The 12481-nt window shown below is 47.7% G+C and overlaps 1 protein-coding gene and 1 long non-coding RNA gene across 6 annotated transcripts in view; one reads left to right on the forward strand and one right to left on the reverse strand.

The window, feature by feature from the left end:
• Positions 1-12481, forward strand: part of hdac11 (histone deacetylase 11) — a 400302-nt gene that overhangs the window by 73141 nt on the left and 314680 nt on the right. The window lies entirely within an intron of this gene.
• LOC142879789 (uncharacterized) overlaps positions 1-12481 on the reverse strand; it is a 143081-nt gene that overhangs the window by 59746 nt on the left and 70854 nt on the right. Inside the window, exon 2 of the long non-coding RNA XR_012925349.1 lies at positions 252-366. This is a non-coding gene — a long non-coding RNA (uncharacterized LOC142879789). The remainder of the gene's footprint in view (positions 1-251; positions 367-12481) is intronic.

The raw sequence follows: 12481 nt of genomic DNA on the forward strand, positions 1-12481 counted from the left end.
ATCCAGGCCTGGACAAACTGTTTGACTGCTGGAGCCACAATAGGGGGGTGGCGGAGCAGCAGCAGATGGATGGAGTGTTGTGGTGAGCCACCTCGTAGGAGGAAACAATCTACCATGGATATTATGGAGAAAACATGTTGCTGGAACGTCAATGGAAAATGAAGCAAAGCAAAGTTGCAACCAAACCAGTGTCTTTGAAGCCCCACCACCCAGAACCACCAGGGTGTTTAGCTCTTAGAACCTCCTAGGACCACCCAGAACCACCAGGGTGTTCAGCTCTTAGAACCATCCAGAACCACCCAGAACCACCAGGGTGTTCAGCTCTTAGAACCATCCAGAACCACCCAGAACCAGCAGGGTGTTGAGCTCTTTATTGAAATGACTCTGGAAGCACTGCAAACATGGAGGAGATACTCCAGAAGCACATTGCTGCCACCCTAGGAAGAAAAAAGAGGGGTCACCTCTGTGTTTGGGCACATTAGAATGCAAACCAGGCTCAGTGAAGGGCCTGAGAGCGGCGGTGAAAGGCAGCTCCTGCAGTCTGGGAGAACAATGCGAGCGGCAGCTCCAACGTTGCCGTCGCAGTCACAGACCGTTGGAGAAAGTATTGCCTGGAGTGGAGGCGCAGTCCTCCACCCAGCAGCTCCTCAGCGTCTCTGCAGCCACATCATGGAGCCTCCTAGTCACTGTGTAGCATTGCGCTGGAACTAAGAGGATTAACTTGGACCGTCCAGCCACACATTCATTCGTATGAAAGTCCCCCAGCGCCAATCAGACAAGTGACTTGAAACCACGAGCCAGTTTTAACGTCGTCTGAGCGTGCAGCCATGTCGAGCCATGTGGTTGCGTTACCACCAGCATCTAAACTCTGACAGCAATTCTCTTGCTTATCAACGATTGCTTTGCTAATTTGCACATGGACACCATGAGTAAGAAGAGAGGTCAGCACGGTCAGAAATGTCCCACAAATCAGGTTGAATGAAAGGAGACAAATGTGCTGCTCGTTGGCCCTGTCCTCCAGCTGCTGCTGCTGCTGCTGCTGCTGCTGCTGCTGCTGCTGCTGCTGCTGCTGCTGCTGGCTAAAATGATAAATGGCTTTAATAAGTCTGTAGCCTGTGGCTACGTTAAGGACAGATAAGACAAAACAAAGCTGTGAGATCCTGGGTGTCTCGAGGGCCGTGTGGAAAACATGCATGTACAGACTGGCTTTATGGCTCCTCACACCCAGCAGCCCTGAGCACAACCTGCAAGGAGAATGTAGGTCTGTGCACTGCACTTGTATCCTTTATGCAGAGAGAGATACTCATATATAAAGACGTGTCCTTGCGCTATTGCCCATCCCCCAATTCATTTTCAGTATTTGTAGTTGTACAACTGTAAAATGAAACAAAGCAAAGAAGAATTCGACCGACCTCTTTTTCTGTGTATTCTTTGTGCAGCTGCTGGACACCTGATGGACGCTGGCAGGGGAGACACCTTTAATTGGACCTGCCACTGTAACCAGAGAGTAACGGGGACCTCAGAAAGTCCAATTTATGTTGAGCTGAGATCACACCAGTATCATCTGACGGCTCCCTTGCCACATTTTATTTCAAGGGCGTACTGTAGCTGTATCAGTGGTGACTGGTAATAATAGTGTAGATTTCCCCTCTGGGAAGCAGGTGAATGCAATCTGGCCGCACCATCTTTCTGCTCCTCAGGCTGCTTTCAGCGCTGACATATCACACAAACGCCTCTTTTTATTAGCTGCCACCGATTAGTGGCTGAATGGGGGGATGGACTGGAGGAGTGCGATGGCCATTGTGTCTGTACTGGGTCAGCCTATCCTGTGGCCTTATCTGCCTAATTTAGTAAAGGGCCATTAACGTATTTCTTTCAGTCGGCCGTACGTACGTTGGAGTTTGAACGTTTGTTTCAGTTTTGGATGATTGTCGCTGAAAATGGAAAATTGGAGGCGAGTTTTTAGCTAAAAAAAAAAAAAAAAAGGGAACGAATACGAACTGTCACGATAAGGACAACTTTAAAAAAAAGAAAATGCAATCAAGCCACGGTGATCATCATCCATTACCAACCTACTTCCCATGGAGGTGAAATGTTGGCCAATCCTTCAGCGTGACCCTGGACTGCATCACTCATCCTCCTCCTCTCAACCTTTAGGAGAGACAGAAGTGGTAAAAAAAAAAAAAAAAAGTAAAAAGAAAAAAAAAAGAAAGTGTACAACAGCTGGTAATGTGGAAAATACACCTGTTAGTTGAACACACTGGATAGAAGCTTGCATCGACTCCATCAGGAGGGGTTTGGATCAGCCGATGATTCCCGGGTACCGCAGTACCGCTGCTGCCCACCGCTCACCTCAGGGGACGATGGCTCAAATGCGGAGGACGTGACCGTCACTGCGGCTTTGACTTCAATCTGCTCACCAAGATCCAACTTCTAAGCGATGCGCTTCATTCTCCGCCGTCACCCTGTGTAGCTGCGCTTCACCACACGTCAGTGACCTCCAGCCGGGTCACCCTGGTCCCCCTCTCCCCACGGGTTCTATCTGGTTAAATACAGAGCTCAATACATCCAGCCCACATTCCTTCTTTGCTTATTTTGTTTTTCATTTTATCATACATTCTGTCTCTAATCTCGAGCTAAATCACCCTGGCCCCGGTTGTTACTTCATTGTCATTCTCAGTCTGACACAACTCTGAGCAGCTGTGTTTTTTCTGGACGGAAGGACGACACTGACGAACACCTCTGACCCTGTTGTGAACCATCCCGCCGGCCAATTAGGCCGCAGCACAAATGTTGCGCAGCAGTGAACTATCACTGGTGCACATTCCATGGAAAGAGTCTCCGTGATAGGGTTAGGGTTAGGGTTAGGGTTAGGGGTAGGGTTCAAATGGATCAAACTAAAATGATTCAACACACACACACAGTGGGATTTTTTTTTTTTTTTTTTTTTACCGATGAAAGCATCTAAAAAAAAAACTTTTGTCCCAGCCTGTTATTTTAATACCACAAATGTGAGTTGTTGTTTTGTTTTGTTTTGTTTTTTCTTCTTTTTTGATTGATTCCAGTTTCCAGTTTTGTTCTTGTTTTGTTTGTGTGCTTTGTGTTTTTGTGGCATGACTGCCGGGGTCCAGACCAGAAAGCCCCTCCTGCTCACGGCCATTCCAAAAGCCTCAATATAAATATCAACTTTCCCTTCTTGAGGAGGCCTCAAGCTGTCTAAACAATGACGGGGTGACAAGCAACACGCAACACGAGGCAGTCATGGGAAAGACAGAATGCATCTCAGCGAGCAGAGAGGAAGACAGAGACCATTCTTCTTCCTCTGACTCACACGCACTGACATCGCACACATTTCTGTCTTAACCTGTGCGTGCTGCCAGGTGCACCTGCACCACAAGGCAAAAAGGACAATGCAAATGTCCACGGTGTGATATTCATCAATTGGAGCGACGGTAAAAAAAAAAAAAAAAAAAAAAAAAAAACGTCCCCGTCAACCTGCGCAGTGTGTTTTAAACACGGCGGCAGCACTGTAATATTCCAGCCTATTGTTCTGCCACATGCAAACATTTTCATCTTTGTGGGTTTTTTTTTTTTTTGGGCCACAAACATGGCAACCACCAACCACTGGAAATTGAAACGGTACTGTAATTTGGAGGTGGTGCTGTCGTCTCGGCTGCACCAACCAGCGAGATCCTTTTTCAACTCCAGTTTACTTCTCTGTGAATGAGACGGAGAGGAACGTTTCAATCATTTTATTGAACGTGTTGCTGCTTTGCCAGCCGTTGTGAAACCATGTTCAAAGAAGCGACTTTGTTTCATGGAATTAAAAAAGACAAATGAGCTGAGAAGAATTACAGATTTGAGTGAAGGAGTTGAACTGTGTTTCTGTTTTGGATGATTGTTGCAGAAAATGGAAAAGTGAGGGGGGGAGTTTTTACTGAAGTACTTTTACTTTAGCACAGAATGTGAATACCTTTGCCACCTCTGGGAGTTGTGTTGTCCTCTATGCTGTTGCCTTATGGATGTTGTCACTGGCCTGTATACTGGAGTGTAGCCAAGTATGTTGTGTTTTTTTTTTTTTTTAGCTCCAACAATCCATGATTGGCACTGAACAACAGATTGCTGCAGACTGGCAGACCTGGTTACCCATAGCGACACATCCCATAACTGCTGGTTGCAGGTTTCAAGGGCTGGCAAAGCCGTACAAACTACACAGGAGTCCCTCGCAACCTGGGAAAGAGAGCATAATTGCCTCATGGAGCTTCAGCGGGTTTTGATCTCTGTCTCCGTTTTCACTGCCAGACTTTGTGTGAACATCAGAGGATTGAGCGAGATGAAAGGTCACCAAGCCCACGAGCAGGCTACAGTCACCATGTTGCCGTTGTGTTCCTCTGTGGTGTCATTATGCTGACAGCTGACATGCTGTCTGGCTGTTAATAGGTCACACAGAGCAGCGAAGGCTCAGCGTAATGTCCACTGGCACAGAGGAGTCGCTGTCTTTGTCTGAGAAACTCCAAGGCTCCTCGCCTGCTCCCGTGTTAAAACTTGTTGTTTCAGAGGAGTGAAATCACTCGTTGGATCCTTCTTTAACGTTACCAGCCAGAATGACTGCACTCTTCAATATTATGCCTGGTGCTTTCCACACTTTTACACAAGCATGCACGCGACCTTAGCGTGAACCCCAAATGTCAAACCCAAAAAAAAAAAAAAAAAAAAATTCATACAGGTTTTGAAAGTGGAAAAAAAAAAAAGGAGTTTGGTGTCATAAAGAATGATGTCCTTTCATTGGCTTTCAGCGCGCTATCTCGCCCGCCTGTTTTGGTACAAACTCCACAGTCGTGCACGTTTACAATACGAGTGTGTCTTATCTCGGTAATAAAGCTCATAAAGATAGACGCTTGATGAATGTGCACAGAATGGTTTCCTAACTGAAAGCGCTGCATTCATGGCGCAGGCAGCTGATTGAAGCTGAGGATAAGGCGGCGCGGCCGGGAGCAGCGCAGGCAGTGTGAACGCAGCCGGAGCTCTGAGGGAAAACACAGCTCGGGTTTCCTGGCTGCTGCTGATCCTCAGGAGGAGACGACAGAAAGGTGGTGAGTCCTCTGATGCCTTCACTGATCCGTCCCACATAATTGCTCTGTAGTCTGCTCTTGTTTCTGTGGCTGGAGGAACCAGCGTTAACTCCCCCCCCCCCACCCCACCCCCACCCCTTCTCGCACCCCTGTTTTTTTCCAGGAGTCAATCACTGTTGTGACAGAATGTTTGAAGATAAAGAAAAGACACGAGATGTGTAGGTTCATCCTTGGAAAAAAAAACAAAAAACAAAAAAACACAACCCTAAATGTGATCTAAGTAGTGAAAAGTGCTGGTTGTGTTAATAAAACGAGCCCAATCACCGGGCCACCGCCACACTAGTGGTAAAGAGGCGGAACCAGCTCCAGTTTGTGCTGTCGTGCAGAAGCAGAGCTGCAGACTGCCTGGAGCTGCCATTCCTCCCTCCAGTGCCAGCTGTCTCACCTGTCGGACACCACGTCGCACCCTGTTAGTTTAGGTGTGAGCGCGCAAACTAACTCATCACACACAACACACAGCTTGGCCATGCAACTGAGCACCGTGTCACAACCGGGGGGGGGGGGGGGGAGAGACTGTGTGCGAGCGGATTCCAAGACGCAAAACGACTCAACGTGAAAACAGGAAAAAAATAAATAAGACATTCAATATGTTGATCTGTTTCTAAACATTCTGTGAACATTTGAGCAAGAATTGCCAAAATGATCGGCCTGCGGAATTCTTTTTTTTTTTTTTTTGGCACACCCTACAGACAGACAGACAGACAGACAGACAGATAGATTTTTGTGTACTATACTACGTGTTGCTGTTGCTTGTCTTGTCAACAGTCTCTGATTAGAACCAGGAGACAGCGTCGGCACGGGGAAGGGGCGTGTCCTTGCCTCAGCCTATGCTGTGCGAGCGTGTCACACGCTCCTATAAAATGCCTCTCGCTCGCCCTCGTTGGCGTTTGAGTTTAGCAAAGAGAGAGAGAGAGAGAGAGAGAGAGAGAGAGAGAGGGAAAAAAAAGGATTGTTTTGTGATAAAGTGATACGGCATTAGTCTGTCATCGCTCTGTTCATTCCACTTATTTTAGCATGACTGTCACAAATGTTTTCCAGCCGTCCCAGTGTCAGCTTGCCCCCTCCTGCCGCCGGATGAGCCGCCACATTCCTCGGCCTTAATCACCTGTGAATGGTGCGAGGTGATGAAATCATCCAGACTGAGCGAAAATTGGATTGAGGATGGGATCGGAGATGGAAGTCGCCCGCGCGCTGCAGACGAGGAGGAGCCGTGCAACACTGCCCTGCGATTAATCTCAAGCGCCCTGCGATTAATCACCGGCGTTCACCAAACAGTGGTTTAGTTGTTGATCCGCGCTCGGCTCGGGGGGCCTCAGATGTTTCTTCTGACTTTGCTCCTTAATGCGGCAGACTTTTTTTTTCTTCTTCTTCTTCTTCTTCTTCTTCTTCTTCTTCTTCTTCTTCTTCTTCTTCTTCTTCGAAGGGGCACGAAATTATAGCTTGCCGCGCGTAAAGCGGGACGTTGTTTGCGTAGCGACGTTTGCTCGTTTGGTTTTCATGGCTGCACGGCCACAGGGACATACCTCCCATGCGCTGTCAGTGCCCTGATTCATACGGCGCTCACCGTGTGTCATTACTGCATTCTTCTCGCATGTTTGCAGTCGGAGGAGCAAGCGGTTGCCAGGTCTGATATGAACCTGCGCGGCACCGTGAGCTCTAATAATAACGCGATTCTTTTCAAAAAATACTCCACAAATTGGGTACGAACGGCAAGCTTACACAAGCAGGAGAATCGCTTCTAATCCCTCGGCATACGCGGAGTGTAATTTTAGATCCACGCCACACATGTGGTAGAAAGGCCCGCAGGAGGGGTGAAAAAAAGGAGCAATTAAATGCATCTTTGTGTTATTTCCTTTGGCTTCTGGGGGATTAGTCTGCTGTCAGTCACCACAGGAAACAAAAGGTGGTGGGAGACCTCCTGCATGGCTCCGTGCGCCGTGACATCCCAGTGCGCGGGGGAAATTAAAGCAGGTCCTCCAAAAGGTTGGAAGCCAGCGAGCAGAAGTGAGACGTGTGATGCGTGTTTTCCCTGTCGTTGATCTGGCGAGATCGACTCAGAGAGTCGCGCACACACCAACTCGACAACAACAACTCCACGTACGAATCCGTGGTCACGACCGTCCTCTGTTCGCTGACAGCTTCACTGCGATGAATTAGGTTGGAAATGTAGAAGGTGCAACGCAATGTTATGTTTGTCAATGTTACTTATTTTCAGAGATACAAAAGAAGTTCAAGGAGGATCCATCGAGAAGTTCATCCGTTTTTAAGAGACATGCAGAGACTCTGTCTGTTACTTTGTTAGAGGCCCCACGGCTCTCACTTTAGTCATCAGAGTTGCTGAACTCGGCTGTGCTGCATTGACCTGGCCTGCAGAAAAAAGAAAGAGGGGCAGCTTGAAGGTGTGTCTGCAGATCTGCTCTCTGCTTTTCAGAGGATACACAATTACAGTTGTTGAACCAGCCACCATGTCACGTCGGCGTTCGAGGCCACGTTCTTTCTAATGAAGCAAAATTTGACCACCAAAAAAAAAAAAAAAAAGTTCTTCTGGCAAGGAGGCACCTTTGAGTACACCGCAGCGATGTTTACCTGGAAGGAACTGTAGAATAATAGAAGTCTTGTGTGAGTGTTGCCATACTTACTCCAAACAAAAAGAATACACCTCGTAAAACCAACAAGCTTGCGTTCACAATGAAGAGTTCCGAGCTATGTACTTGTGTGAAGTTCTCACTTTTGATTTCCCTAATGGAAAAAAACACAAATATGAGTATCATCCATAATGTGTGGCACCAGCAGTAAGTATTTAATGACGGAGGAACAGCTCCTGGAAAACAGTTGTGTGTGTGTGTGTGTGTGTGTGTGTGTGTGTGTGTGTGTGTGTGTGTGTGTGTGTGTGTGTGTCTAGTGTTTTGAGCTGCCACACCAGGATGAGTTGCCCTGACTTGCACGATGAGACTGACAGATTCCCTCAATTCTGTGACTATTCCTGCTAATCAAGCAGACGGTTTCTGAAGCTTTCCTCATGTATGACACAACCTGCTTGCAAACTTGATGAGCATCTGAGGGGGGAATTCCTGTGGCTTCTACGTGGAAACTTTTCTGCCAATTTTCCCAATTGATGCATTTGTAATACATCCCAAAATAAGGTTCAGAAAAAAACTAAAAAACCTCCAACCAACCAGAGCAGCCATGGCCAAACTACGGCCCGGGGGCCATATGCAGTCCGTTCCAGCCCGCCGAACTTGAAGAAATGATATTAATAGTCAGTCAGTCATAAAATAGATGTATTTCTTCCATTTGTTTCAGCGTTTTAAGAGTTGAAGGACAGATATTTTGTTGCAACACTTTTGTTCATTTTCAATTGACATTAAAGCACACATTTTCAACATATCCCATAATATATTCACCAAACGCTCCATTCATCTGCTGCCGCTCCGGCCCCCTCTGAGGCCCCCACCAGTCAAACAGTTTGCCCACCCCTGGACCAGGCACTGGGATGAGACTGACAGCAATTTATGGAATCACCTAAGTTGTGAAAAAGGTTCCTCGCTGAACAGATGTAAAAATCAGCCAGCAGCAGTTTAGCTCGGGGCTACACATTTGTCATAGCGTGGCGTGCCCCAACCAATACCTCTTTAACCAACAAACACATTATTCATTTTTCACTCAGCCCAATTATGATTTATGGTAGATGCAGTAAACTATGTGAGGTGAAATGATTTTGATTTATACGTCTCCCAATTAAAATCCACATGACAGCCTTTTGGTTTCCCAAAGTATTTTTACCTCCTTTCAGGCTCATTCCATGGCGGAGGTGTCATCGTTGGTGGAAAATATTATTGTTTGGAAAAGTGATTAATCCTCGTGCTGAATGCAATGCTACAATGATAGTTTGGAGGCAAAGGCCAACTACGACGACCGCTCCGTTCAAGGAGTTTTCTAAGTGTGACAGCGTTGTAAGCGACTGAGCAGGGAGCAAACTCCCGTTAAAGGTCTCCTGATCTGAACGCGTCCATGTTCTGCAGAGTCAAGAGTTGGGCTCTTCAAGGGCTGCTTTTCGCTCGCAGCAGCCGCAAGAGAGGAGCAGAGGAAAGGAAATCGGAGCCATCCAAGGGGAGGGGACTCGTCGGCCAATAGGAACGGGAGGCACTTAGGGCCAATTCCAATTCCTCCCTTAACTCCTCAATCTCAACCCTCGCCCTTAACTCTCAATCTTTGGCCCTATCTTGTGACTTAGAAATGGGACACCCCTTAAGTGCAGTTACGTCTTCAGACTGCGGGGGGCGGCCTTACGCCAAAGCTACGTCCAGTCTGTCAAGAAGACGACGACGACGAAGAAGAAGGAGAAGAAGAAGAAGACGACGAAGAAGAAGAAGTCCTCCGTCGCTACACAACGAGGTATACAAGCAACGTGAAGCCGGGACCGCCGGTCCGGTTGAAAAACCTTGTAAAGTAAAAGTTACGCCACAACGATGTCAATAATCCATAAAAAAGTCTTAAACTAAGACGATAAAATGGTTTGGTAATATTTATATCTTTATTAACTAAGAAAATACTTCCATTTGTAGCTCGCTTTTACATCGCCATCTTTTTCGAAGATGTCTTGGCGAAAATACGCAATGCCTTCTGGGTAGCCCTGACTGCCAAGGGCGGTGCCGGAGAATCTCAATATTGAGGGCGATACAGCCCTGAAACTCCTCCCTCAACTCGACGTTCTGAGAATCGGGACAGCACTTGCACCTCGCGGGAGCGCGCATGTTTGAGATTGAGGGTTGAGATTGAGGGTTGAGATTGAGGGTTAAGGGAGGAAGTGGAATTCACCCTTAGTCTAAGTAAGTAAGTCAGGTGTGCACAGGTGCACTGCCCTCAGAGAGACACGGCAGCCACAGTGTCAGTGGTTGTAGGCCCCTTGAACCAGCAGAGACATTAAACACTGTGGTCTTTGGCAGCAGCATGCTGGTGTTTATAGAAAAAACAGCATGGAGCAGTTCATTAATGCTACGATACTTCCCTCTCGGCGTGCGGTTACTGACAGAGCTGGGCCTGTGGACGATGACTCAGCGCTCCGCTACACTTGCACCCGACCCTGCTCCTTTTGCGGCCTATTTTGACAGCCAGTGTCTAATTGTGATGCATGTTTCAAGAAAGTCCCTGCAGAAGCTTAAACGATAAACGCGCAACACACGGCGCTCACTGGCCACGAGGATCCCTCACTTTGCCTACAGCGCGCCACCGTCACTGGGACGTTAAGGAGACATCTTGTGCGTATTCATATTTGGAATCTGATTATTCGCATCGCATCATCCTATATGAGGAAACACATTTTTAGGAAGGCAGATGATCCATTGGTGGGTTTACTTTAATCTGGTTGTCCACAAAGGAGGACTTCCTGATGATCTCCAGACAGAACGAGTCAACGCAATGGGAAGGATTAGCGCTGACCAAGCAGTGTTGACAAAATACAGCACCGCAATCCATTTAGAGCCGGACCTCTCAAATGATATCACATGATCGTCCTCGGCTCAGTTTATGTGTTGTGTGTCCCGGACAATGCAAAAAAAAAAAAACTCTCTCTCCCAAGCCTGAACTTTAAGCCAAGAGATGTTTTACTGTTGAGTTCAAGGACATTCTACAGTATCAGCTGGAACTGTCCATCCGTCCATCCATCCATCCGTCCATCCATCCTTTTTCTACCACTGCTTCTCCGGCACTCTGGAGTGCTTGAGCCTCCCCCAACTCGGACAAAAAACTGTCCACAACCGCAGGTTCTCAGTCAGTTGTGTCTTTTGGGGGGAGCCAAGGAACCCTGAGAAACCCCACACAGACCCGTGGAGACCTGAAAACACAAAGTCTCCAGGCCCGGGACCTTCCTGGAGATCCAAACCATGACCTCCTTGCTCTGAGGTGCTACAGTGCCAACCACTGCACCACCACCGCGTCATCCCACTCAAACCATCATCACGTCGGAGGTCACAACAGGAATTGCAGCACACGATCCTCAGCTTAACTTCCACTGACCCCCCTCTTATCTACTTATTTCCCCACACAAGTCTGCGGCAGGCGATGAGTTCAGGCACCGACTGAAATGATTTCACACACTGTCACACGCACGTTTACCTGCTCAAATGTCAGTCTGTTTGAGCCAAATATTTGCAGGAAGCACAGATAACGGTCGCACTTGTGCAAAAATTCCCGCAGAAGAAAAACTATGCTTGACGGCATCCTTTCACTGAGGGCAAAAGGCTTCCACAAGCGGCTGTCCCTCACATTTCCGTCACTTCCTGGAGTCGTTCAAGCTCGCGCCCCATGTCCGGAAAGAGAGAGACGGGCAGAAATAGATTTGTAAGTTACTTTCATAGGAGTGCTGACAAATCTTGTGGTGGCGTCCGCAACGTCTGAAAGCCTGAAAGTCACGTTGGTACGACTAGTTGGAAGTCTCAGCCAGACCACAGCGGTGCTGTGTGAGACCCTCCAGTCGTGCTGGGCTTCAGAGACGTGGCGTTGCTCTCACTGAAGCTGTTTGGCCAGCTGCCCTTTGAAAGCGTCACTCCATTGAGGAAAAGTTTAGCCGAGGAATGTTTTGTCCCAATTATTCCCCGAGTTGAGGCCTTTTCCCGTCGGCCAGATTGAAATCCCTCTTGACATCATCCTCTTGTGATTGTAAAGCTCCACCCCCAACCCCCTCTCCCACCCTTTTGGGCCCGTTTGCCATCTCCACAGAATAAATAGCGTCCAAATTTTATCGAGCCTGTGCATGGTTACGCTTTTTGTTAATGGGAAGTCTGGCCTCTCCACAAGACAAGGAGCATTTTTGGTGGGCACAGTGCGGTCGTTGTAGCAACATTGCTGAGCAGTGAATGAAGCAGATGTCAGAGTGATCCATCAGCCAGCAGCTCCACACTCCCACTGCTCAAAGGGGGCGCAGCTCCAACGCCAGCAGCACTGCAACATTCAATCAAAGCCCAACTTAGTTCTCAAAGTGCCTCGTGGTCAGAAAGTGAGGAATGTGTGTTAAACAACACTTAATAAAAGCAAAGAACGACATAAATAACCCAAGAGCTTTTACATGTTTACATGCAAGAGTGAAAAAAGGCTCAGTTTGGATGTATGCTGATGACGCCAAGAAGTGGCTTTATGAAGCTGCTGCTGATTGACACTCCTACATGCTCCCTTTATTATAACCAAACAAGAGAACAGCGTGGTCTCTGCAATCCCAATCACCCACCACACTGCGATGATGGCGTGGCTAAGTTTCATCATAAAAGAAGCTGTCACTGGAGCTGACTGCACAACAACCTCCCGCTTCATGGAATGTCTTGTTGAGGAACATCAAAGGTCTGAGTATTTTCCTG

This window comes from Nelusetta ayraudi, unplaced genomic scaffold (assembly GCF_046127955.1).
Source record: "Nelusetta ayraudi isolate G7.1 ecotype Tasmania unplaced genomic scaffold, CSIRO-AGI_Nayr_v1 ptg000146l, whole genome shotgun sequence".
Taxonomy (NCBI): Eukaryota; Metazoa; Chordata; class Actinopteri; order Tetraodontiformes; family Monacanthidae; genus Nelusetta; species Nelusetta ayraudi.